Source organism: Haliaeetus albicilla, chromosome 11, assembly GCF_947461875.1.
Source record: "Haliaeetus albicilla chromosome 11, bHalAlb1.1, whole genome shotgun sequence".
Classification (NCBI taxonomy): Eukaryota; Metazoa; Chordata; class Aves; order Accipitriformes; family Accipitridae; genus Haliaeetus; species Haliaeetus albicilla.
The window spans coordinates 37,644,285-37,669,793 of NC_091493.1; the positions used below are offsets into that span (position 1 = coordinate 37,644,285).

A 25,509-nucleotide genomic window follows, 5' to 3' on the forward strand; every position below is an offset into this window, starting at 1 on the left:
CCGATTCCCAACCCACGAAGAGCCCTTTGGGGAAAAAAACAAGGCAAAGAGTTGCCTGCAAGGAAGAAGAGAGCTCCCTGCCGTGAAATCCTAAGGGCCACAACGTGCCTCTGGATCCTTACTTATTTCTTAGGTAGTTTTAGGTAGCAAAAGCTAAAGGCTGCACAATGAGGAGCTTATTTTAAAAAATGAACTGCAAGCCAGGCTCACACAGCACTGCACAGACCTGGCCATGAGCTCTGCCTCACCTCCTGGCATTGTCTCCGATAAACTTACTCCTGTGTAAAAGCAGACAGATTGCAATTCAAATCTGGTTATAGAAATCAGTGTTTTCCCCAAATGACTCCTCTTTTGCTATTTTGTTGCCTTGCAGTTAAGGCAAATAACCAAAACCACCATTTTCATGATCCAAAGAGCATAAAACACTGATCTTGTAACATGCAGTCAAAACTCAATTGCTATATTTAAGGACAATGTTTGAGAATATGCCACTAAGTATTAAACCTCATTACGAGCTGATACGGCTTCTCTTCCCAACTCGTAAATCATCTTTTCCGTGTTTACTTGGATTAGAGTTTGCGATAGTGTTATGAGTAGCTCATTTGAAGGCCAGCTGGCTGGTAAAGAAAAATCACCTATTCTTTTCTGAGGACAAAGTTCATCCAGAGTGCAAAGCCAGGATTGGTAATCAATACATTTTCCAAAGATTTATTGTTCCCAAGGGCAGCTGGTACAGTCTCCAGCTTCTTATGGGACATCAGTGGGCTTATAATATACAATTTACTGGTAGCTTCATCATAAACCTCTGGGCAACCCAATAACCAAATGAAATGCGCCAAATAGAAAAGCAAAACATTTCAAACCATCAAAATCACACAAAATTGGCGAGCCCAGATGGCATATTTATACTATGGATAGCCCAGATTCGTGCGAGGAGAGCACGACATAAGGGAGGATGGGGTGGCTGGAGGACCAGTTGACTAACACAGCAACGTGCCCCATCACCGTGGGGCTGCAATTCCCCAGCGATGCTGGAAGCAGCTCAGAGACCTCTGTTACAGCACATGGACCCCCAAGGTTATGCTCAGGAGCCTCCCCCAGCCCTGTGCTGGGGCCAGCTTGGGGACATCAAGCTGTTTTCCAGGAGCAAGCAGAAAATGTCACTGGACAGTCGTTAATAAGCTCCACGGGAGTTTTGTATTTCTGCATTTTGATAGTCCTTGCATCAAATATATTGGTATGCAGTAAAACCTAGAGGTCCCGTTCAGGAGGGACGGCTGCTTACACCAGGCTCTGAGCAAACACGAGGCGAGGGGATGCTCCCCGAAAAGGGCTGCACGTAACAGGGAACAGATGGGGACAGAGATGCATGGAAGTGAGGACCAAATCACATGGAAACAGCAATACAGGGGGAAAATAAGCAACACTGGTGGTTGCTCACTGCTGAAGCCTCCAGTGTTTTACAGCAAGATCCCCAACGCCGGTACTGGCCCCCAGCAGCATAATGTAGCACCGCTGGCAGCTGCGCAGCACCCCATCCATGCCGGCTCGTCTCCTTTTCCTTCTCGTGAGTGCTCCCCATTGCAATTTTAGCTCCACCAGCTACCCACGGTTGAGCTGCAGACTGAGGACAGGGAGCAGGGTAGCGGCTGCCCTCGCCGATATCTGAGCTGGCTGCCAGAATACAGCTCCCATTCCCCAAGGAAAAAAATCCCCTCCTGCCAAACTTGCGGGGCCAGCAGCCTCCCAGAGACCAGCACGCCCACAGCAGCCCAGTAGACGAGAAGTGCTTAGACACCAGTGCGTGCCTCCGAGCCGGGGGAGCTGAGCCAGGTTTAAAACCCACCCAAGGATGAGGAGCAGGAGGCTTTTTGGGAGGCTCCAGCCTTCTTCCAGCATTGGGGAAACCCCCGGAGCAAAGCTGCTGGTGCCCTCCTGCTCCCCTGCGCCATACCATAGATGGTTAAAGCACAGGAGGGGGACTAAAAACACTCGAGGTTTTTATTATTATCTGCCACAATCTGGGTTGTCCCTGATCCCGACACAGAGATAGGGATGCTTGCCGCGGAGCCGGACTCGCTGTGTTTGGGAGCATGGGAAGCAAAGATCAAACAAGCATTCAGAGCAGCATGAAAGCAGTTAAGCAGGGTTCCTCGTTAACAGGGTATGATTTCTTCACAAATAATTATCTTTCCCTAAGGTAATGGTTAATGTTGCTGCAGCAGACTCCTATACACACCCAAGCGTGCGGCAGCCAGCAGGCAGGAACAGCGGCAAGTACAGGCAGACGTTCCCTGCCCGAGCTGGACAGGCTGCAGCGCACACCAGTTCATACCTCCCCTCTCCCTGCTCCACTGCATCTCCTGCAATTAACGCAAGCCTGACGATAACGCAGCAAACCGCTAGCAAGCTGGCAGTTAACACCACCCGATGTCGGGTCCGAGGCGCATTTTTAGGTCTGGGCTCTTTTAACTACCTCTTGGTTGGGTTTTGAAACCATCCCCACCGAGAAACTGCAATAAAAAGGAAAACTTTCCAGTGAAATGTGATCTTTGGCTTCCCATCCTGCTTCACCGGGCTCCCGACACATGGCGTGACCCGGCACAGTCCTGCCCAGTCATGTCCTCTCGATGCAAACAAATCCTGTGGGACACAAACGCTTCTGCAGACCTGGGACGTTCTCCCTATTGATTCTGAGGAGGAAACTACTGTGTATTTATAGACTGGAGGCTTTTACACACACACACATGCTAATAAAAACATACTCTTGGGGGACCATTAATTATTTTAAGAAATGTATTTCCTCATTTGCAATCAGATAAAGGAACTATCTCCATCCCTCCATCACGGTTAAGTTTAGACTTGGGCCACAGCCGCTGGGATGGACACGATCTCCTGAGCTGTACAGAGCACCCACGAGCAGCACTAGCACATGGAAATCCCCAAATTTGAGCACACTATGCTTTTTCCATGGGTATTACTTCAAAATAGAGACCGAGCGGAAGCCTGTGTCATCTTTGCAGTTGCAGAGGTGGAAAGAGGCTTCTCTTAGAGCTGCTTTCTGGCCAGTATCACAGCAACAGAGTATTGGGCTTGGAAAAAATTACACTGCAAAAAGAGTAAGTCAGATGACCCAACTTTCACCCACGGGCTTGAAAGGTAATGCTTGTGAATAAATACGCTCCTTACAAGGTACCAGCAAGGAGTACAGCCCCAGAACTGCTCGCCGTGGGCAAACAGCCCTTCCCTGCAGGGAGGTCCCACTCCCCACACCACAACTGGCGCAGCGGACTCCAAGCACCACCCAGCCTTACCCCCCTTCACCTGCTACGCTGAAATGGATGGAAAAGACCTCGGGATTTAGCAAACTGTCTGTCGGATGCTCTGCCACGGCTGGAGGGAGCCTGAACAGTAACCAGCATCGCATACCCGTACATCTGACCTCCGGCAGTACTCTTTGGGAAGGCGACTGAGGACCAGCATCGCAGATTTCCACTTGCTGTGGGACCACCACCGTCTGGACAGAAAACATTCAACCCCTGTCCAGCTCCAATAATCCATCTCCAGACACACACACTGACATAAAACCTATTTACAGCCAGAAAGGGCACACAGGAACGAGGCGCCGGAGCCGTATTTTGCATACTGATACACCTTGCAAACAGCACAGCGGGATCACTCTCGGAATATAAATCACCCGCCCCTGCTGAATTTTTAATGCTGCTCAAAGCCTTCAGTGAAAAAGCCACAACCCATGCGGGACCCCGCTTCCTACCCCATGCCCCAGCACTGTTCCCTGTGCTGTGCCTGAAAAAATACTCAGGCACCCTTTTGACAGCACAGAAAGTTTTCTTAAACGCCTGCAAGTGGAAAAGGGAAGCATTCCTGACCTTTACTTTCTGAATGGAACCAAGAGCTGCCCGTCCCTCTCTGGGCAGAGGATTTCCAGCCTCTTCCAAATCCCTCCCAAACTCCGTGAAAGAGGAGGAAGGACAAACACCCAAGCCGAGCCTTCATCCTCGGTGTAGCTGCGGACTTGGCTCCATCGCCACCAGCAGCATCATTCCAAAACGCTACGGTGCAACTGAGAGCGTGCTTCAGCTCAGCAAAAAAATATTCCCAACGCCACACCGTGAACTCTGGCTGTACAGCTCTGGAGAGCCAACGCTGATGCTACACGAAGGCACGAGGTGCTTCGGGAGAAAAGCCTGGAGCAAGCCAAGTCTCCCGGCTCAGCGCATCTTCTGGCAGCCGCTGCCCCGAGGTTTGTCACAGGGCAGGAGGGTTCAGTAACGCCGGTTCAAAAGTTGCAAAATGCCACCAAAGGAGCAACGAATGCGAGCAAAGACAGACGTAGCAGTTTGATGTAAAATGCTCTCCGAGAGGAAAAGCAGTAAATGCAGCTTGGCAGTGGAAAACACCAACCTCGCCTCCTCTGAGCAGAAAACGATGGGCTGAGTGAAATGCTGCCGTGATCGCAAAGTTTATTTAACGCAGTTTAGACGCCCACGACTGAAGAACCAATCCTAATCCCTCCGGGTCAAACTCTGAGCAGGTTTCTAAGGCTTAACCACACCCCCTACCTCACCAATTAACCAGAAATTCCCCTCCTGCTACGCAAATCGCGATTCCTCCGTGCAGACGGACTGTTGCGGAGCCCAGGCACACTGCAGCCAGCCAACCCCCCATAACATCACAGGTGACTTACAAGGAATTGGGGGAAATAGCCAAAACTGGTTACTGCAGTTGAAAATTGTGAGGTTTAAGGCATTCTACAGAGCGTCACGTTGCAATTTTTATCCACGCTAAAAATCATGCCCCCCTCCCCATCCTCCCGCTCCTTAGGAGGGATTTGGGGCTACACTGAATCTCCTCATTGCACAGCCTGTCTCACCATCGGTGCTTTGGACCATGCCGACAGGTACATCTTCAATTTGTGGATTCATTGTGTTACGAATTTGGAAAAATCCTTGAAGCCTATCATTTGCATGTAGCTAAGTGTGGGCTCATTTCCTCACTCGGGCAATAATTTGCCTTCTGCAGCAGGGCTGAGAGGTGCTCAGGTCTGGGCAGTTTGCTCCTCTTGCTTGAGCACTCTTCCACATCGTTAGTGAATATTGGTTTTAGTTACGGGGTAAAAACCTCCAATAAACGTGAAACATGCCATTCGGGGCCCGAGAAGAAGTCTTTACGCTCTGAAAATGCCCCATGGACTAGTCCCGAGTAAACAGGATCATGAGTCAGCGCACGTGACTTCAAAGGACAGAATTTCCACGGATGCAGCCGCGTCAGGATCGTCCCCCGGGACTCCGTCAAGAGGAAAGAGCTGCCCCAGGCTGCCCAGCCTTCGGAGCAGAAAGGCTGCAGCACTGTCCTGTCTTGCCCTGAGCCCGTAGTTACCTCCTCCTGCTCCACAGGGTCTTCCCCAGCTCCTGGAAGGGCAAGCACGGTCCTGCCAAGAGGCAGGAGACCACGCGTCCCGCACAGTGCTCCCCTCCTGCCCGGCAAAGCCTTGGGCTCACCACATGCTCCAGCTACTCGGAAATTACCAGCCAAAGAAAATGAATAAAGAAATGTCCTCCTCGGCCTTCTGCTTGCAGCTAGACTAGACTTCTCCAGGGCTAACAAGATAAAGACGTACTTTTGGCATTAATTAGTAAGTAAAAGACTTGCCTACACTTAACATTTTTCATGGCCGGCATAGCAAAGGGGAAAGCAGCGACGGGTTGTGTTTAAGATGACCATTACTCCGTAGGTCTGCATGGCTTTGAGAACCGCGTCACCTCGTTGCTGACAGCTTTACACAGGAACGGAGGTTCTCACCAACGCATGCCGCAGGGCTGCCAGCACAGAGCCAACCTCTGCAGCCACACTAACAAAATCCACAGCCAGAAGGAGCCCGAGGTTTAACACAACAGCATCCATCTCGAGGGGTCATGTTAGGAACAGAAAATACGATGTATAGCCACTGCAGACGGCCATGTGCAACCTGGCTTACGGAGGTCTGAGGTTAACCCTCGCTACCAGGAACAGCTAATGTACCGGGGTCCTGCCCACAACCGTAAATTAATTACTAAGCAAATAAAAATATCTATAATTTCAGTCCAATCCCTGGCTCCAAGCGCCGGGGCAACTACCTCAACCCGACGCCGAAGTCACGCAAGGCAGCGGGTCCCCAGCACCCTGAGCCCCAAAACACACGTCCAAACACCTGCAGCATCGAGGGAGAGCCTGAAGTCCAAGCTCATACACAGACCTGCACGTTTGGGTTGGACCTCGTCTGCAGGCAAGCTCTCACTGAAAAGAAATAAGAGCAATTAAGGAAAATTACACACCGTCTAGTTGAGTAAAACACATCAGGTTTATTGCCCCCGTGCTCTTAGGGAATAGGAGTGGCAGGGGAAAGACTCCCTTACACACGAGCAGCGAAAAGGGACTGAAAGGACAGGGTTGGGGCAGAGGTGCTTTGTCTCAACATCTTAGCTTGAAGAAAATGGTGCTGGCAGTGACTTTGCCTTTTCCTCCCTGGCAACTGAAAAGGAAAAGAAGAGAGCAAAATTAGTCATCGCAAAACAGCAACCGGCAAGCGAGAGGCACAAACGAGGAAACTGCTGGTCTCCAGCGGAGAGGTGCGACGTGACTACGCAGGACCCAGCTCGCTGCACAAAAACTCATGCACGGTAGTTACAATGAAGAGCATACGCGTTCGGAGCACTAACATGGGGTCTTCAATATCTCTTGGTCCCAGGGGACGCCCCCAGGAACGCAGCCCTCCCAGCAGCCACGCTGGCTTGGGGACGCACGCTGCCAGTATTTCTGCACGGCACCGCGTGGGCCATATAGACATATCCGACAGGATGCTCTTAGTCTCAGCGACTGTAGAAGTGGCACATTCTCTTTGAGCAAACCTGTAATCATCGCCTAATCCACTCATTAGGGGATTGCTTCTAATTTTGAGTAGCATTTCCAAGGAATATTGGAAATATTGGGCCAAGGGTTGTCTCTGGAGAAGAGCAGCTGAAGCAGAAGCAGAAGTCCAGCCTGCTGGTCCAACAAACCATCTCACCTTTCTGTTTTGTTTTTTGGGGGTTTTTTTTCCCTATTGTAAGATTTATTACAAGAATTTGCAATGGTCTGTGAGACACTGTGAGTGTTGGCCACGCTCCCAAAAGCTGAGGAATTGCTGAATTGAGAATTGCTTTGGCTGCTTAATCTCAACAACTAGGGACGCTGAACAAGCCAGCAGAGTCCAGGTTTACTTTTAATTACCACTCAGAGCGTGCTGCTCTAGTAAACAGACACAAAAAACAATTCTTGTTTCTTCCTTATATTCTTTTCCCATATACAACCCAAAATGTCTGAGACGGAGACAGTAAACACAGCCCCACCACGCCATTTTTACAGACTCACTTCTCAAGCATAAACAATTTCAAATAGCACATAAACCCATCTTAATACCTACCTCTAACACGGCGTCCACGTACTTACAGCCAGATAATAACGCTCTGGGGGTTGGGGGGGAGCTTCTTGGCCAGCCCGGGCTTCCTTGCTTACTCCAAATGTCTCGGGGTCTCTGCACATCTTGGAGCTGCAGAGCAAGTTCGGCGCTGCAACGCCGACTATAATGCTTTCTACTCATCGGCGACCACCAAAAAACCACCACACGGACCAAGCACGAGCAAGATCTGGGACATCTCGTAACATAATTGAGGAAAGCTTGCCAAGCGCCAGAACACCATCATCGCTCTCCGAACAGATTTGGATACTGCCCGCAAGTCAGGTTTCTCCCTTTTTTGAGGCTGAGCTGCAGAATAGGTAGAGGCTGATGGCCCCTAAAGAAATATCTGAATTCAAAGCAGGGAAATACTGATGTATGCATCGATTGCCAGACTTCACATCATCTCCTACCACTTCCCCTTTATGGATAAATAAATACCCTAAGATTGCAGAACCTTCCTGTGAAGCCCAGCAAAATAATCACTCAGGACCTTCCAAAAATTGAAATTATCTACCTGAACTAGGCAGGCAACATTTCAAGAATTTCCACTGCTTTCAGCAGACGGTCTCTGTGCCCACAGAGGGTACCACACATGCCGGCCGTCAACTGCAAACCCTACGAGACCACTGTTTGCATCAGACCAAAGTACTTCAGCTCTCGGGCAATCTCTGGAGTGTCATTCCTCAGCTGAAAAATAGCTTTCAAAGAGCTCCTCGGCTCCTGAAAGACGAACCTAGAGCCTTTATTAATCCTCCTAGCGACTGAAAGGCACATTTCCCTGCTGTTTGTCCGTTCGTTGCCATCAATGTTGGCAAGAGGAAGGTACGGCAGTGGCACGGCCGCGGAGGGAGGGAAGGATTCCTCTGGGGCTGGGAAACCTTTGCCCACGCTGCCACCTCCATCTCTCTGGCACACCGGGAATAAATTTCTGAGCCCTGCATCTTACATAAATCTCTTTAATGAACGAGGAGCCAAACATCTGTGAGTTGTCTGAATTAGCACGAATTTGGCAGACCGAACAGCAAACTTGTATCGCCCCTCAGCCTTCAAATTTCTTGTTTTCCTCGGGTTCATTAAACACATAACAATCTGTTACCAGAAGACAGCTCCTACGTGCACGGGCTGCCAAGGAGCCGGTTTCGATAGCTCTGGTGGCAAAGGGGGAATGCGTGAGGAGGAGAAGGGGCTCTTCCTAATTCAGCAGGGCACAGAGACGACGGGTTGCAACCACCCTGCCTCCTCCAGCAACCTCCCGCTGCATGGCAAGGCTATTTCCAGCACATAAACCTGGTGCAGCCAAAGCCGGAGGTGATTTTGGGAAGTTTTGAGGGGAACAGAGCTTAAGAGTGTGGGACAAGCAGGGGGGAGATGACTTCAAAAGCCAAGGACGTCCCGCAGCATCATCCCAGCTGGGTGAGATGATCACGACGCATCCAGACGGAGAAATCCAAACTCTGCGAGTTATTTGTTATTTGTACCTGCGAGCAGAGCCATGGGCACACAGCATCCTTGATGCTTGGGGAAATCAGGGGTTTCCCACTGCTGCTGGGCAAACCTGGCAGCACGGGGCCTGGGCACGCAGTGAAGGCATCACCAGCACCAAGCTGTGGGCAGAATGGTCCCATGCTGGGATGGGGAATAGTACTGGAGGCTTCACCTTCCCTCAAAGGAAGTCTTTCGCTATGAGGAAGAAGTCAAAGCAAACACCCACTCACCGTGTTTACCCATTTAAATCAAAGCCAAAGCGGCACCAAAACGCGCCCGACAGCATTTCCACAGAGTCATTCATTGAGAGTCTGGACTTGGGTTTCAGCTGGTGTTTTTAATATTGCAGGGAGACGCTTGCGAGGCTGCAATAATACAGAATCTGTTGCTATAATACACTCTCAGCTCCCGGGAGGTGTCAGCAGCACGTAGAGCCCAAACCTCCTGCAGGTTTGGCTCCTTCGGGGGCTGCCCGAGGGCCGGGCAGCGGAACATTTTCCCCCATGCCGCTGCAAGCCTGGGGTATGGCTCCAGAGAGGTACCCCACCAGGCGATCGCCCAGCCAGAAAAGTAATGCTTGCAGAGGACAGTTTTCCCAGTGTTGGGATGCTTCATCCCCTGGAGGTGCCTAATTCCCACCAGGATGAGCCCCACTATAGCTTGGCACCCATAAAAGCTCAGATTTTGCAGCCTGTCTCGGAGATAAGGGAAAGAAACCTATCCAGCAGTAAGCGCAAATGAAAACAGTCCCTGTTTTTATTTGGGCTGGCAGAAACACCATCCTGCCCAGCCTTCCTCGAGCTCATTTATGACAGTGTGAACATGCAGTAAAGGCAGGAAAAAAAAAGAAAAAAAACCCCAAACAAAACCAAAATCTGCATTTTCCACCCCAAGAGTCTCCATCTCTGGATACTCTCCACATCCTTCCCACTGCACAGGTGAAAATCAGGAGGAGAAACGGATTCCTCGGTGTCGTGGAAATGGGAAGCACAAAGGACAGAGAGGTCAGTCCCAGCACCAGCGTGGTGTGAACCATGAAGTCCCCTCCTGAGACGGCATCCCGAGGAGAACTGACCTAAATGCTGCATCCCATCCCGGTTCCAAAGCTGCCAGCAGGCTATCGGGAAGGGAATCAATGCCAGGTATTTTGTCAGTGCACAAACATAAATGATTGCCCAGTACAAAGAGGGCAGCAAAAATGTCCACCTTCATCATATGGAAAAACACCTATCAACTTGCTACATTAATGAGCGAAGGAATTAATGAATCCTAGAATTTGTAAATCATTTTGAAGTCCCTAAAATACTGACACCACCTTAAAATGCATGAGACTGCAAGTTAAACATCAGGCTCTGTTAGAAAACGAGATACAGGGTTTTTTTATAGACATTAAGGACAACCAGAAGTCCCACTGACAACATTGCTCCGCAGTCAGAAAGAACGGCAGGAACATCAGTCACGATGCAGAAAAGGGAGAAATGGTCAATATACACTTTAATGCCGTCCTAAGGAGAAAGTAAAACGATATGGTCACATTTGTCAAGAGTAACCCGGGATGATATTAAACAGCAGGCACTAAATATAGATCTTTCTTAAACAACGGCTCCAAATAATTTACACCTTCAACTTTTATACGATCGTGCCAGAAAGTCTTCCGAGCCATCACCGCCGATGTTCCCAGAGGACAGGCACAAGCCAGCATGGTAAATGTGATGGCCCTGAGAAAACGAGCCCTGCAAGGCTCCGGTTTCAGTCCAAGGACAGAGAGTCAGGACACACAGCTAACAACCCTGAGAAAAGAGCTCTCATCTCACTCGATGGCTTTGTGCCGGTACAAGGGAGCGCTGGTAAAACGGACTTGATTAAAGCGCATCAAAATGGAGGACAGTTATCGATAACTACTTAACTGACACATCTCAAACAGACCCGCAAATAAACAGGCAGTACTGGCTTCAGCAAGAACTAGACTCTCACCTTATGTCATGTAATATTTCTGGCAGTAATTGGGAAGGAAACAGGAAAATCAGTGCTGTGTAAGTGACTCAAAACTGGCAGAGCACTACATACGGAGAACAACTTGATGATACACGACGGAGAGAGGCAACCAGCACAGTTTAACTGAGATGTTAAGATACGCCTTAAAGAAATAAATTACGTAAAAGACACTCACCTCAAAGGCAGGGGCACATCCCCAGGCTCCTGCACCGTGCAGTGGATTATCAAGGCTGGATAAATTGGGGATCTCCAGGAGGAGAAGAGACGGTATTGCCTCTGTGTTCTGCACTCCATGACCACTACAGGCAACTGGAGCCTTCTGCCGTGGCTGGCTAAGGTCTGGAGAAGACCCCAGTAGTAACTGAGGGACTTGAAGACATGGGTACAGTGCAAGACTGGGGGGAACATCGAGTGGTAACTGCTCAGGAACGACCTGGCCGCCTTCAGAGAGGGAAGGAGATGCCGAGCAGGTCCTTCAGAGGGAGCAGACCTGCGCTGTAACCACCCGGCACTGCGGGAAGTCGGAACTAGGCAGATTCAAAGGGTAAAGTGCAATTTTTTCCTGAACAGCATGGACAATAATCACTGCAATAAATTAGCAGCATAATAAATGGCTGCGGCAGGTTCTCAATCCTTGCTGTGTTTTTCTCTCTGCACTGGATGGCTTTTCTAAAAGACATGCTCCAGCAGGAATTAATTCAGAAAATTACTAAAACTAGCGATACACAGAGCAGTGTCCAGGAGCGCAGCTCTCCTGGCTTGCTGCCCTACGCCTCGACTGAGCTGCTCCATCCCCGTGCCCAGCAGTCCCCATGTCCCAGTACGGTCCTCTGTCACCTTCACAGTCTATCGTGGGGGTACACAAGAGACGGGCACAGGGAGGGCATCAACAGCGCAATCCATCACGCTGGAGTGTTGGAATTTTTTTTTTTTTAAATTAAGTTTAAAATACTTAACAATTCACCTGAAACCTCCATGGGAAAAGTAATCTTCTACCAACAATATAAACCATGCGCAACGAAAAACGTGGGTGATAGTTTCTAAATGAAGCTATCGGTAACTGTAAATCTTCATTAACCACAATACTTTCGCTCCAAGAAGTACCATCCATCACACTGTATTTCAATTATAACACAACTGATAGTCCAATAAAGAGATAATCTTTTTCTGAACTAACAGAGAGGCTGCAAAACCAAACGTGGATATTCCTAATGCTTTCTGTATGTCCATAATTGTAACGGATCTTCAGCTTTGGCACACAATTGTAGCTTTTGGCATCTACTTAATAGTATTAAAACTTGTCCTTTCAAAAATGTTATACAATATTCATTTGTAATGGCTGAGAGAAAAAAAGCATGCAATACTGGGGTTAATAATATATATACTTGAAGTAATTTTATAGCATGGACAACTACTACCCAGCACACCAGGAGGCTATTTTCAGTAACGTTAAGGTAAACACACAAATACAAACCTCACAGTTATTGTGACTTTCCCACATCACCTGAAACGAGAAATTGCTCCCACCCCCTGGCCTAACTGCGCTGCTAAGCTGTCCCAACCCGAGACAAGCCTAGCTGTCTTCATTAATGCCGTTTCCCTTCCCTAACATTTCCCAGCGGTGCAGAAAAACGACGACAGCGGTTGTACAACTGGGGCAACTGAGGCAGAGGAGCACGAAGGCTTGTCTCGGGTTACTGCAAGAGTTGTCATGGGAAAAAGGACAAAAAAAGAAATTTCTTAAATGCAAGGAAGCCCATAATCTGCTTTAACTCGTCCCTCAGAAGACCTTGGATTTAGGAGCAGGATGAGGGGTGCGTCTCCTAACCCCCCCAGTCCAGGCCAGCGGCTGAGACCAGAGCAAGCTGCTGGTGCACCCTGACAGCGGCATCGTTCTGCACCACCAGCCCTGAGCCCCGCTCCTCCGCTGCCATTGAAAGGATTTTTGGTCCTTCCTTTCGAGGGCTGGTTTTGAGCAGAGAGAGGGAGAGCAAGTTTTCCAGCTGCCGGATCGAAGTTCGCCAGATTTCATTTTTTACAAACCCTAGGAGACGTAACCATATATAAGCACAAAATGGCCACAAAGTAAAACTCTTCTTTCACCACTGTCCCATACCTACCGCACAGCGCAAGCCCTGAACTTTGGCTGCTGAAAGCAAAAGCTATGGCCAGGATCCACGGATACAGGGAATGATATAGCCCAAGGGATGCTTCAAAAGGACTACAGAGGAGTGACACCAATGATGCTGCTATATTTAATCCTCTAAAAGCAAAAACCATGACCAAGTCTCCCTCGGGCATATTTTTGGGGGAAAGGGGGCATAGAAACTCAATGCACCAGAACAGATTTTTTGCACTCCCTCAACCAGCCCTTAAACCACCGCTCAAATATAGCGATTAGGGAGCCAAACTCACCCAGGTACCCCCCACCCTGCGCAGGGACCCACAGCCTGCGGTGCCGGGAGCAGCCATGCTTCATGCCGGCTCCGGTGCTCGTCCAGGTCAGATTCCTCCTTCCGTGCGTTTCAACAGAAACTTCTAACATATCAAACCTTATTTATCTTATATAGCTTATGTTAGATGCCTAAGGTGCGGTATCTTACGTATCTAACATCGCAAACTTCATAGGCTTCAAAACTCGTGGATGAACCACCTGAAGCCAGGAGAAATTCTGGCTGTAAATTAATTGCGTGATGACACTTCTTAATTTTCAATACCTGCTTCACCTGTTGATGACTAAAGGTTCACGCATCCACAGCCTGTACTATCAGAGCTCGCACCAGCTTGGCAGAGCTTCAGAAATAAGCTCTTGCCTGGGAATTTTTGTCTCTCTAAAGGCAGCCAACTCGTAAAAGTTTGGAAAAACAAAACAGCCCAAGGATCTGCTCTCTGGTTCACTGTACCAGAGCCACGTTCTGCATTGCTGCTCTAAGCAAATAGCTGGGTCGCAGGCAGCCGGGCTACAAATGCGGACACATAGTGTGACCTTGGAAAAGTCCTTTTTCATAATTATAACACAGCCACAGCTCAGAGGGGTACTTGAGTGCAGAACCAGAGAGCCAGGGCTCAGGTCTGCCGCTGCCCTGACCGCTTTCGAGGAATTTAGGGAAGGTCTCATCTCTAAAGACAGCGGTGGTGGCACTCTCGCCGTGCCATGCTGGGGTCGGCGGGGAGCGGGCTCGGGCAGGGGGGGTTCCCCAGGGGGAAGCAGCCCGTCAGGCTTAATAACCCAGCAGGCTCGCAAGCACAGATGAGTAGCATGGTGGAAAAATTCCCTTCTCTTTGCCCCATTAGTTTATATTTAGCTCTCCGGGGAGCAGACGCGCCGGAGGAGCTGTTGTTTTGGTGATATTTTTGCACGGCCCCGCGGGGACCCCCGCGACGTGAACCGCGGCGTGCCAGGGGAGGCTGCCAAGAAACGGCTATCACCGCCTCGCTCCACCATCACATCGGACCAGGCACGTGAGACCGCCGATAGTCACGGCCCTCTGCTACTCGTCAGACCTCCTGGTTTTTTGGGGGGGGGGCAGGGGGGGGGGTTGGTTTTTTTTGTTCTGTTTCCCCGAGTCAGCAGGCTTGCTTCCTCTTCCTCCTCCTCCCCGTTTTGGGAGAGAAAGGAGCAAAAAAAGAAAAAGAAAAAAAAAAGGCAGCCAAGAAGACAGCTCGCTTGAGGAGCTAGAAAGGAGTAACCTCCCCAGCTCCTCTGCTGGCCTTGTTCCCCACAGCCACGGGAACAAAACGTGGGCTTGTCTTTCTGGAGGTATTTTCAACTATTTCAACCCTAGTTTTGGTGAAGGTAGACCTGATGCAAAGGCTCTGCTTCCCCTCTCCCTCCCCTGGGACGTGGGAAGGAGATTCGACCTCTCCAGGCTGAGCTCTCCAAAGAGCTAGGAGCATCTCTGGCACCTCGCCCTGCCCCAGCCTGTTGGTCCAAAGTCTGCTTTGCCACAGATTAATGTTCATTAGGACTATTTCCCAGCAAAATCGTTCTATAAACCATGTGATACGGAAGGGGGAAGGGAACAAGACCAAAACCGGCCCTTTTGACTTAGGGTGCCCTCTTTTCTACTTGAGATTTTACAAGGGAAGTACAAACTACCCCCATCCCGATGAAGTAAAGAAACTCCATACAACATTACAAGAAAGAAAGAAAAAGGAAGAACAGCCTCAAACCACGCAGCTGTCATTTGAGAAATCCGAAGTCAACCAGTAATAATAAAATGGACAAATTGGATAAACCCAATTCCCCTCCATCCCCCTTCAGGACAGGGTCCATCCTGCCTATTCTGCACAGAAATACAGGTGTTTCGGCAAAAAACTGTATGTCTCATTCTACCTATACCTTTGCTGAAAGTGAAGCAAGCCCTTTATACTAAAAAAATTAATTATGTATAATTAACTGAAGCAGATTTGGGGATTTATATTGGTATATGTTTACCTATTTGCATGTGTGTGTATATATGCACGTGTATTTTTTTATGCACATGTATTTATTCATGCAGGTATCCACACCTGAACATTAGCCTACATCAGTGCTGTCTCTGTCCTGCAGTCTGCCTGATCTCCATATATAAAAATCTGGATCTCACTCACACAAATCAATTATCTACTGAATCAATTTGCCCTGATTTTCCACGCAAAGTTTTTCATTCGACAGCCTGATCTTCCTCCCAAAGGCCATCTGCTTTCTATAACTGACGCGGTTCCTGGACACCTTGGCCCTGTGCAGAGCGGGAAGTTGCCAAAGTTTCCCTCCTTTCTCCGGGTTTAACCTGGAATTGAGAAAGTCCGGACCCAGGGATTCAGCTGCAAAACCGCCGGCACGCGTGGCCGTGCCCCACACGGTGTCCTTCTCTCCTTTGAAGTGGAGAGAAGGAAGCAATTCCACAGCAGGTTGTATTGGTTGGGTTTTTTCTGGTTGGGTTTTTCCCCCCCACTTTTGAAAGCCAGGAGGCTGTGTCCTTCTCCAAGAGAAATGCCTCCAGCATAGGGTGAACAGCCCTAATCCTGCATCCCTGAGCCCGGCCGCACCGGAGCCGGGTCTAACACACCCACCACCGCAAGCATCCTCAGGCTCTGGAGGATTTTTAAAACCAAAGAAATAAATCAGAAGCTCTCTTCAAGCCTACAGTGAGCCACGACAGGTAATAACAGAGCAAACCGCTCTGAAATTCAGGTTTTTTACTATCATTCTAATTAACCTGTTTCGTGACCCACCCCAAATATTTTTGCTAGAAACATTATCTACATTGTTTGGGGGTTTCTTTATTTCTTTTTCCAGCCCTCAGCCAAGCCCTGCTAAATAGTTCTGCCCGCGTCAGAGGCGAGCCAAGGGAATCTGCGCTTTGCGATCGGAGGGAATGCAGCAGCAGCCTCCTGCGCTCGGAGATACCCGATATTGGGGAGAGGCGGGCGGAGGTGCTCGCAGCCCTCCGTGTTTTTACTGTATTATCGCAAAACACCGCTACCTCTGCAATTTGCAAGTAGTTTTTAATCTGTCAAAATAGACTTCTGTTATTGTTTGAGGATTCAAAAGGAAAATATGCACATCTGGTTTCAATCGCAAACTGAAGTTTGGTCTATCAGCCTATTTCATAACAAATTACGCTTACTTTTTACTCCAGAGGATTTCCTAAGGAGGGGATGCTCTGCCAAGGTACACCAGCCTCCGTGGAGGCCGCACGGCACAGAGAGAGACGGCGGCACTACCCAGCGACAGACACCGTGCTGTCGCAAACTCGCTCTCTCCGTCGAGTAAATCAAATCTTAAAATTATCGAGGAGAAAACCCTGCTTCATGAAATCTTCGCGGACAGCTGTACATGAAATCTTCACGTAGCGTCTAATTTGAACGACCTGACGTCACCGAATGGAGAAACAAGACTTACAGACTTTCTAGGACAACTCGGCTGCCAGAGCACTTTCCACAGCAAGGAGCTCCAGTGTCTCGCCGCAGCACCAGAGACCCCCCCGGGGGAGTGGGGGGCACAGACCCGCACCCCTTCCTCCACGCCATGAGCTACCTCACCCACGCCGGGCGTGAAAACCGTGGCAAGCGTGCGTGACGGCCCCGGCCGGGCTGGAGAGCATCTCTGCGGGGATGCTCAATCACGGCCGCTGCTCTCCCGGGCTGCAGCCCCCCCCCCCCAGCCTGGGGAATTTTGCACCGAGCCCCCCGACCTGCCAAGTTTCAGCCCGGCTGAACATCACTCTCGGCCGGGAGAAAGGAAAGCACGTGTCGATGCGTTTGGAGGAAGAAATTAGAGAGGCAAAGGCAGAGGAATCCGAGGAGGGGAGGCACGCTTGCTCCCCACGCTCAAAAAAAACTTTGGAGAGGAGACCTTCTCAGCCCCACCCGCGACACCCCCGGCACGCCGGGACCTCATCCCGAAAAGGGTTTTCTCCCGCGGCAAGGGCTGAGCATCCCGGCAAAGCAACCCCCGGCCACACACCGGCGGCCCCCCCCCCCCCGTTCCCGTTCCCTCCGGACCCTCCGGGCTTCTCCTCCGCGGGACCAGGGCCGAAAGCCGGCTTGGGGCCGGGGGGGGGGTGGCACACGGGGGACGCAGGGCTCGGCGGCACAAAGGCGGACAAACCCCCCCAGCCCGCTCCTCCGGGGCGGAGACGGGAGAGAAGCGGAGAGAAGAAGCGGAGACCCCCGGCGGGGCCGAGGATGCGCAGCGGCGGGGGGGTATATGGGGACCCCGGGGAGGGCAGATCGCCCCACCGCCCTTTGTCCACCGCTCCCCGGGATGTAGACGGTGGGACCCCCCCTCCCTCCTTCTGCCACGAGTGACAGCGCGACCCGGGCGCTTACCGCGGTGATGGTGGGTGGGTGGCGGCCCGGCCGCGGGCACCGCTCCGAGCCGCGCTCCCTCTGCCGCCGCCGTGCTGCGGGCGGGGCGGAGGGAGGGAAGGGAAGGGAAAAGGAGGAGGAAATGCGCTTGTCACTTCCTGAGCGGGGCCGGCGGAGGCAGGGCCCGGCCCCGCACCTGCGGAGCACGGCGGGGAAATAAACCAACCCCCCCCCCAACCCCGGCCCCGCCGGCGCGAGGTAAGGGGGGGAGGAAAGGAGCTGAGGTTCTGGGGGTTAAACGTCGCTCAGAGCCGGTGTGTGTAGGGGGGTGTCTGGGGGGGGAACCAAACCAATCAAACCCCAAATTAATAAAAAAAATTTAAAAAAAAGCGAGTCCGAGCAGCGCCCGGCGCGGTGTAGGCAGGCACCGCTCTCCTTCTTGCGTTAGTGCCGACTCGCGTGGGGCTCCGCGGCCCCGTTCGGAGGCCGAGAGTGACTCCTGGTGGCACGGGAGGAGGAGGAGGAGGAGGGCTGGACTCCAGCAGACCCCATGGAAGGGTCCCCCCCATAAGAAGTAGCCCTCAAGTTTCAGCGCATCGCAGGTGTGCACCACCCGCCGCTGTACCCGCCGGTGGGATTCGGCCAAAAATCCCACTCTTCCTCTGTTTTCCCAGCGTTTATTTGGGGAAGAGGCGTTTGACAGAACACAAGCTCAGCAAAATACCGGCAGGCTGAAGGTGGCCGTGGGTCCTCTGCAGTATTCAAAGACACGTCGGCTTGGCTTCGCTTGGGAGACAGCCCTTAGAAGCAATCTGCCCTAACAATACCATTTTCCATCCATCCAAGCCGAACCGCGCGCAGCACGTAGGCTTCTTCCAAAAGCGAGCGTAATTAGCAAACAAGGAAACTACATGACAGCTAAAAGGGAGATTTAGAACTCATTACAAAACAGAGCCTAAACGTTAATCTTGAACATATGCGAGCAGACAACACAGATGTCATCAGGAATGAATCCGGGGCTAAATTTCATCCACCCAGCTGGATGGCCGGGCACGCTGCTGGCAATGGCAAGTAGGAACGAGTAAAGGCATGTGCGTGCTGGACGGCGAGGGAGGCTTTAGGCGTGTAACTCGGCAGTGCTTCGGATGTCCTGCCCCGCTGGTGCACGGCCCAAGATGCCAAATAAATATCGAGGGAGACTGTCAGTATTTAATGTAATAAAGAAGAAAGGAGGTAAGTAAGCAGAAGAAGCGGGAGAAGATTTAACAACAGAGCAGCTCCTGCCAACGTAGCGAGGACAGATCTCAACAAAAGTGGCTCTGTACTTGCTACATATAAAATTAGGCAGGAGGGGCCGGTATGAGTGGACTACGAACAGGAAAAAGGGCTTGATGATGTGAAGGGGCTTTTGCATCAGGCTCCTCCATCCCACTCAGTGTTTGCTTTTCTTATCACGTACTGAGACTGGCAGCAATAAAACACTTGCAAACTCCTTTTCCAGAACTTTGGGAATCAAGTTTGAAAATGTTTTCTTATGGTTTCCCAGCTGAATATTTCAGTAATAAAGCTTGCAGCGTAATTGAATCCATTCCCGTGGCAGCCTTGCACAGTGCAGTCTTGGTCTCCAAGATCCAAGCAGAAGGTTGCTTTCTGTCTGCGTCTGCAGCTCAGTCCAAACCCAGCATTTTCTACCTCTCATCCTCCGTGCTTTCCGACAGATGAGCTGGCTGTGGAGCATTATCAGCCTGTGCGAAAGCCTGCTGCCAAAGCATAAACCTGTTTTCCACAGACAGTATTTTCAGTAACGTTGTTTAAATGTAAAGACTGGTCATGGGTCCCTGCTCTGGTGACAGTGCAGAAGATCCTTGTCAGAAGGGGAAAAGACAGAAATAATTTTCAAGCTTTAAAGAACTGGGCATGAGAGTTTAGTCATTGTGGACAGAAAATTCAGTCAGTTACATTCTGAGCTGATTTAATTTGTGTTTTTGTCTCAGATGTCAGCGCCTTTGCTACCCACTGACTAGGAGCCTTCCTTGTGGAGACGGAAACTCTGTGGGTAGGAAAGAAGCTAATGATCCCCATGGTCCTTCTGAAATTATACTGGGGTCCAAGTCATTAAAACATTTAGATGTGACAGTGCTAAGCCCTACAGATAGACACAATTTCCTTCACTTCCAGTGCACAGTTGGCTGCAGTTACAGCCTGCTTTCTGCGCAGCCTTTCCAATGCTTCACTCTCTACTCCAGTTTGTTGTTATTCCAGTCATATGCACCACGGTTGCTAACAATTTCAGAAGCGTCCTTTTCACGATGACCTACAACTCTGCGCTGTTCTGAGCACCTGAGCAATCCCAGTTATTTATGGTTTTATCCTTCTGCTTCTCGTGCCAGGCAAGGAACACAGGTAAGAGACTCGCCTGAAGCCAAGCAGAGAGTCCGAGTGTCCCCGTCGCAGGCTGATGTCCCAGCCGCCCGGCTGTGCCGGGTACCACGTACTCACAAGGACATCTTTGGCTCCACTGAAGGTCTCCAACAGCACAGAATGGAGACCAGTTTCAGAAGCCACACTCCAGTTTCAGGGGAAATCCTGAAATTCACAGAATCTAAATAACAGGGAGCAGAAGTATTTTTAACAAATGTTTCATACCCAGGGAACAAGCACATCTCTGTAATACGATCAATGTGTTCTAGGTCAGAGAGTATCTGAATCAAGGAGACCTGATACTCAAAACAAGTGAAGCGTTGCTGTGCAGAGAAGGTTGTAATGAGGAGTGTAGTTCTTACTACATTTGGCACACGATAAACCTAAAAATCCTTCTTTTACTTCATAGGTTATTTGCTACACACATGCAACAGCTTTGTGTTTCGGCTTCCCACTTCACTTGCCGCCTCCCTCCCTGCCTTGGCAGAGGGCACGACTGCTGAGCTACGGGCTGCCCCAGACTAGGTGCAATGGAAACAGTTGATGGATAAAATAAATAGACCATGAAATACGTATGTGAAACCTCCTCTCGCTTGACTGCGCTAATCACTTTGTCAGCCATGTTTGTGTCTGAATCAGCTTAAGATAAGCCAAGAGTTAGTTGTCCATCATTCACAAGAACCAAGGCAGCTGTGGACATGCCCAAAAGCAGCACGCTACGTTGGATAAGCAGAAATGCAATACCCATGGAGTTGAGGCACCCTAGGGTAGGGCAGCAGTCAGCGAGGTTAATTACTCCTGCAAATTGGGGTGAAAGAGCCTAGATCCTTCTGCTGGAAACACCAACTTGTGTTTTAGGGGAAGCATTAGAGAAAATCTAACTGACAAACCTTCAGCCCACCTTTTCTTGGTTGGTGTTTCAGGCTGGATACAGGCTTACCACACCATGCATGCACATCTCTGTGCTGCTAATGAGAAGTTTCAGTTCACAACCCTATCAACATTTCAAATTACTCAATAAAGGCACATTCTTCCCACCTCTGCTTGACGTGTGACACTGTCCATGAATACTGGGCGCTGGAATGATTGTGCTGAGGTTCATTTCTGTTCCCTCACTAGTGTTTATTAGCTCTGGCTCTCCAGCACAGGCTTATGCACTTGCGATTATCCAGAATTTATATGCTAACTTGCGGCTACATCATTTGTTTGCCTGACAGCACTCAGTTTAATTTCCAGTAACCTAGAAATGGGCTCATTTCAAGCTATACTGTTACCTAACAAATGGAAATTAAGCCACAGGTTGGCTTTTCCTTTATTTGTGTCAAATAAAACACGCCAGCGTTCCTTCTCCTTTGTCTTGAAGCTATAACACCTCATCCCCTTTCACTGAAAGCCCTAGGTATCCATTAATTGTTCCTCAATTTAGCTGCTACCCACAAGGGTTAGGTCAGGCTCAACGTACTTCCAGCCAAGGCATACGATAAAGCCATCCCCTCCACAGGTGTCCGTACCACCCGTTCGGCCAAGGGGTAGGTAACGCTGCGCAGCCTTCCTCTCCTCTTACCCCAGAAAAGGCAGCGAGCAATGGGAGCACAAAGGCAGATCTCCTTACGGCAACGCAAAGCCCTGGCCTGATTATTTTCTATGTGCTCTCCACATATTTTACAGGAGACGATTCGATATGTTAAAATGCTTAGAGGGCCTATAAAATAAAGCAGTTATTGTTGTAGCAAGTTGTGTTCTTTACCTTTCGGCATGCCAAGATTAGGAAAGCAATCCGAGTGCCAAAACACTGAAAATTTTGCTGTATGTTGCTAAATACCATACTTAAAGATTTTGTCTGGTATGAAATAACATAAATTTTGGCAGCCTTTTACCAGGCATCCTGGAACACTGTAGAACGGACATAGCGGAGTATATATATGCAGATTTTCCTCACAATGGCTACAGTGCTGCCAGTGCATTCCTGGAACGTGGAAATACATGGAAGCCAGTGTCAGCGATGAAGAAAAGCATGCTGTGCCTAATGTACCAGAAAAGCTATTCCAGAACTCATCCTTACGTAAAAATAACTCCAGAGAAGCTGCCAAGAGCAGCTTCATAGCTTCACGAGTATCCATCCACCTCACACACGTGGCTTCACTCTGCACACCTGGATGCAAAGCCCAGTTGTGCTAAGTGAGTGGTCTCAGTTCATCACCTCATTTGCCCATTCAGGCCTTTGACCCTTCAGCCCCACCAATGTCACAGCCTGCACCAGAAACCTGTGCAGAACTGAAATAATTTGGACACAATTTATATGAGAGAACATCTCCATTTCTAGCCACAGACATGTTCCCTCAGAAGAGAACTTTTTTCATTACTTAGAGACAAGGATAATGCAAACGCTGTGAAGACGTCAGCCCAGCCTCAGAGAGTGCTCTGGTTCCGTACAGCAAATCCTGTACGGCAGACACAGCTTCCATACTGGTATCCTATGATCAATCTTTGAAATACCTTATTATTGCACTGAAGGTGTAGGGCAGTCTGCTCACACCACTGTTTATTGCACACTTTATTTGTTCTCCGGAGACTCTCCCACCTGAGACCTGTGTGGTGGGACACGCACTTCTTAACTCAGGTATAACCAGCTGTCCTGTAAATAGCAATGGCAGGATTAAAACCCCAAACATCTGAAAGCTCCTTTTTAAAATCATTTTGAAAAATAGAAAGTAAAAAAAGCTGAGAGTCTCCTGTCGCTATAGGTGTCAAATACCCTAAATCCTACGATACAATCAAGGCAGCTGGCCATTCCTGGTTTTCAGAAATGGTGCTGCAACATTGGTTTTGAAATCAAGAGGGTGAGCCCATAACGCAAACACTTATTTCAACCTGATGCTCTCGATAATGACTTGAAGAAATATTCTCCTGAGAGGATAGAAAGCCTATAATTTTATGCTTCATCATTGCTGGCCCTGTCTGGAAGAGCAGCTGCCATAATTCTGTTAGTATTTCTGACATAACCCAACAGCTCTTCAAAAAAATTGTAGCTCCCAGAAATTCTTCATTTTAGACTACAGAATTACACTTAAGTTCAAGAACAGAATATTAATTCCGTATCTTCTAAGCCTTCCAAAAAAATTAACATTTAAAAAACAGCCTACAGACAGCAATGCAGTTGACTATTTCGGCTCCTTAAGGACTGTTAAATGAACACACTTTCTTATAAATAACAAGTTGGTCACCAAGAGGGAAGTCAAGGAGTAAGGGAACATTACCCTTCCCTCTGAATTTTCTGTGTTCATTCAGTTGCGTCATGATTTTCATGTCTGGTATTTCTCACTTTTTAATTTATATAAACATGATTATACAAATATTTACATCAAGAAGGTACTGTGATGCTGAAAGGGCAAAGGCTTTTTGTCTTGAGAACCTATTTACCCTACGCTCTAGCAGAGTCCCATGTGTAGAAACTCCCCTAGATCTGACATCTCAAATCAATACTTATTTCCTTAATTTCACTTGGTCTCCTCTTTCAGGTATTTCATCCTGACAGTTCACATCCCTGATACACCCTGTAAAAATCCAGCATAAATTGCTGCAAGCTCTTTCGGTAGTACAAGCCCCACAACAACTACAATGGCCTCTCTCAGTAAATGCCTAAAAAAGAGAATCCCTAAATGTGGTTTGCTTGGCAATAGCACGTATCAAGAGTCAGGTATCGGATGTCTGAGCTGCGCCAAACACAGATGTTGGTACTGCAAGAATAGTCTGCGGGCTCAACTGCTGCTGAGATCCACAGAAGATGTCAGTTTTACTACCCACAAACCTCATGTTTCACAGAGGAATCACATACACAGTCCTCAGATAGCAAAACAATACCAGTAGAACATATTTCAAAGGCTGCATTTATTCTCCTGTAGTCTGGCGTTGCAGCTGAAACCAAGAGCCACGCAACCGTGTAGTCATGAAGATACCAGCCTTCATGACCTACCATGAAGCACTGCCCAAACTACAAGCAAAGACTCACTCCTCCTAACTCACTGCTTATTCCTCTGCCTCCTTTTTTTTTTTTTCAAGAGGTGTTTCACTGAAAAGCATCAACATTTAGAGATCACACCTTCATGAAGAACCATCTAGCAAGATGAACTGCCCCAAATCAAGGACATTCTTTGACATGTCATTTCCAAATCCTACTAGTCAGAAAAAAGCCATTGCTTAAGTCAGTATTAAAGCTCCTCCCTAGACTCCATTATGCATAAAATACCAGGTTTCCAACAGAGCAGATTTTAAACAGTAAGCCTTTGGTTATTATTGCCTTAAAATAAATCTTCTAAAACATGTTTAACAAGCATTTTTCTACTCTCCAGTGATACTTGAAAGTGCTTGGGCCTGTGAAAGAATATGCAAACTCGGATGCAGAAATCCTTAGTTTCAAGCAATAGCTTGTGTGCTTGTTTGAGGCTAAAGAGGGGCCTTGACAAATTGAGGAATCAAAACCTTTCCAGGTGTGAGAGCCGCTCCATTTTTCCACTCCCTACCCATCCTCCCTATAAAGGCACCTATCTGCAGGCTTGCTCTTTTCAGCTTTATTGAGCATGTTACTAGAAAACTTTTATACTGACCTGAGAAGCAGATAGGCACGGGAATTCTGCCCCAGAACAACACAAAGATGTGAAGACGACTGCCTACGGCCAAAGCCCGGACCCTTCTCCATGGCGAAAACATGTTCCTGTCCCAAACTCCTTCAGACAACTAGCATTTAAGACTCCCGACAATAGGCCCGTGACACCTTTGGGCAGCAGGATGACATTTTAGTGGTGACGTTAGTGTGTGTATCTCCACCTTATGACTGGACCCCGTAATGCCAAAGGTAAAGCAGAAGAACCGCATCTCTGAAGACTTGCTGCCTATGGAGCTATATACAGCCCAGAAGCGGTAGGGAAATGCTTGAAGTGGAAGCTCTCAATAATCCATGAACTTGGGCAAATAATGAGGTAGCCTGGAAGAGATGTTTGGTTCTCAGCCTTTCCTCACCTCTAAGAAGCCTCCCTGATAGCAAATGTATTCATATAGGAGGAAATAATTCCAAAAAGAAATACAATAGCTGTCCAGAACATTTGGAAAACAGCAACATAATAGCAAGAGAAAATAGTGAATTACTATCATTGCTTCCAAATGCCTCGCTAAAGATACTAATTGAAAGTGGTTGATCATACAACTTGCATGACACACTTAGATGATTTCTGATGCTAAAATTTCTGTGTAACCGTTTTAGGAAGCTTATTTTTAGCTTTACAAATGATATAAAAATACTACCTAGAGGACAGAAATCT

The 25,509-nt window shown here is 48.9% G+C and overlaps 1 protein-coding gene and 1 long non-coding RNA gene across 2 annotated transcripts in view; one reads left to right on the forward strand and one right to left on the reverse strand.

The window, feature by feature from the left end:
* The window catches only part of FAM53B (family with sequence similarity 53 member B), a 52,314-nt gene extending 34,413 nt beyond the window's left edge, over positions 1 to 17,901 (reverse strand). Inside the window, exon 1 of the mRNA XM_069797183.1 lies at positions 17,795 to 17,901. The gene's annotated coding sequence lies outside the window, so the exon portion shown is untranslated. The remainder of the gene's footprint in view (positions 1 to 17,794) is intronic.
* Positions 17,902 to 18,113: 212 nt separating this feature from the next.
* Positions 18,114 to 21,231, forward strand: LOC138687810 (uncharacterized). Its single transcript, XR_011326946.1, has 2 exons — positions 18,114 to 20,176; positions 20,604 to 21,231. It is a non-coding gene; the product is annotated as an uncharacterized lncRNA (long non-coding RNA).
* The last annotated feature ends 4,278 nt before the right edge of the window (positions 21,232 to 25,509 follow it).